Here is a 2,500-nt window from a genome sequence, read left to right as displayed (position 1 = left end):
AGTTTTGTGAAAAAATGAAATTCGTGGTTTTTGAGGTGTGAGGGTTGGAATGGCCTCCAAATGTCCCCAAATGAATACCATGAAATTCTTGGTGCACGAAAGTTTTGAGTTCGGAGGGTTTTGCACATGGCCAAGTTGGTCGGTGCACCGCGGCATAGCTAGATGGCTTGTGTGGAGTTTTGTGAAAAAATGAAATTCGTGGTTTTTGAGATGTGAGGGTTGGAATGGCCTCCAAATGTCCCCAAATGAATACCATGAAATTCTTGGTGCACGAAAGTTTTGAGTTTGGAGGGTTTTGCACATGGCCAAGTTGGTCGGTGCACCGCGGCATAGCTAGATGGCTTGTGTGGAGTTTTGTGAAAAAATGAAATTCGTGGTTTTTGAGATGTGAGGGTTGGAATGGCCTCCAAATGTCCCCAAATGAATACCATGAAATTCTTGGTGCACGAAAGTTTTGAGTTCGGAGGGTTTTGCACATGGCCAAGTTGGTCGGTGCACCGCGGCATAGCTAGATGGCTTGTGTGGAGTTTTGTGAAAAAATGAAATTCGTGGTTTTTGAGATGTGAGGGTTGGAATGGCCTCCAAATGTCCCCAAATGAATACCATGAAATTCTTGGTGCACGAAAGTTTTGAGTTCGGAGGGTTTTGCACATGGCCAAGGTTGGCGGTGCACCGCGGCATAGCTAAATGGCTTGGTGGGGAGTTTTGTGAAAAAATGAAATTCGTGGTTTTTGAGATGTGAGGGTTGGAATGGCCTCCAAATGCCCCCAAATGAATACCATGAAATTCTTGGTGCACGAAAGTTTTGAGTTCGGAGGGTTTTGCACATGGCCAAGGTTGGCGGTGCACCACGGCATAGCTAGATGGCTTGGTGGGGAGATTTGTGAAAAAATGAAATTCGTGGTTTTTGAGATGTGAGGGTTGGAAAGGCCTCCAAATGCCCCCAAATGAGTACTGTAAAAGCGTTGGTGCACAAAAGTTTTGAATTGGATGCATTTTGCACTTGGCCAAGTTGGTCGGTGCACCGCGACTAGATAGGTTGGTGCCAAAATTTGTCAAATTTAAGACCTTGGCCAAACTGAATGAAATTTTGTGGGGAGGTTCCTGATATTGTTTAGTGGTGGACTGGAAAAAATGAGGTCGAAATTCGAAGTCTACATGTGCTTTTCTATTTTTCCCGATTTTACACATACCCGGTAAGTAAAAAAAATAAAAAAAATAGTTCCCCTTCGAGAAAAATTATGAAATTTGGTGAGCAAGGAGATACCATTATTCTACGAATTACTGCAAAAAATCGCATCAAAATTCGAAGTATAGCCCGAGATATGGACTTATGTCTGCTCAAAAAAAGTGTATCTACTTGTACAATTTTGCCTTTTGCATATTAACCTCTTATAGGGGGGGAGTGCTCCTTGAGCCGGCCAGCTCCACACTGGCAGGTTTTAAAGGGAGCTTGATGAGGCCTCCCCCCTCACGTGGTGCGTGCGTTAGCATGTTTATCATGGCACAACTAGCCTCTTCATAGTTGTTGAGCTTTATTAATACCAACACACGGTCGTCACTGATCGTTGGTTAGCTCGGCAGCTAGTCCCTCGGATATTGTGGAAAGTTATTTTCATGCCTAGCGATGCTTGACCCTGCGTCACTTGATGTTTCCATTTGCTTGCTTGCCCATGGTAGGTGGGGGGTGGACCGTCTTGTGGTGTGGTGTCTTGCGAACGTGAGGGTGTGTGAGTTGTAATCGAGATGCACTTGCTGGCTGGCTCCATGCCTTGCGTATCGAACGGTCAAGCATGCATCTCTTCCATTTTCACCCGTTGCCTTGGGTGATATTGGTTGATCAGTCCCTGTGTTGCCTACCCACTAGACGGTACTTCTGTGGTTGCTTCGAATTCTATCTTTCCATCACGAAGAGGTGTTGGAGGATCCTAATGTCACGCACGTGTTCCATCTAGTGAAACATCTCAGTGATGCACGTGTTGTGGCTAGTTCTTTTGGATGCGGTGCATTATATGAACTCGGGTTTACTTTAGCGACCCAGTCAACATAATTCGGTTGTGTCCCTTGATTGAGACGTTGTCCTTGAACTTGTTGTGAACAATATCGTTCTTCCACAACCCGTCGTCTTGAGTGCGATGGAAGGCAAATAAGATGTGCTTTGGCATGTCATGCACGTACTCGATTGCGGGAAGTGTGAGAAAGTGTTGTTGACAACCCGTGGGAAATGGAATGTGGCAAATCGTGATGAGCTCTTCGTGGATCTGCGAAGAAGACGACCTTTGGGCCTGTTGGAAACGAGGGAGGCGATGTTGAACTGCGAAGAAGATGGACTTTTGGGTTGTTTGAATCAATGGGAGGCCACGCGAGAACTCCGAATACTATGGACTCTTGGGTTGTTGGAAGCAACGGGAGGCCCCGCTAGAACTCCGAATACTACGGACTCTTGGGTTGTTGGAAGCAAGGGGAGGCCCCGCTAGAACTCCGAATACTATGGACTCTT

This window comes from Vigna unguiculata, unplaced genomic scaffold (assembly GCF_037176805.1).
Source record: "Vigna unguiculata cultivar grain cowpea cultivar isolate G323 ecotype 2 unplaced genomic scaffold, ASM3717680v1 ptg000400l, whole genome shotgun sequence".
Lineage (NCBI taxonomy): Eukaryota > Viridiplantae > Streptophyta > Magnoliopsida > Fabales > Fabaceae > Vigna > Vigna unguiculata.
The sequence above is the reverse complement of the archived record's forward strand: the minus strand, read 5'-3'. Positions refer to the sequence as shown.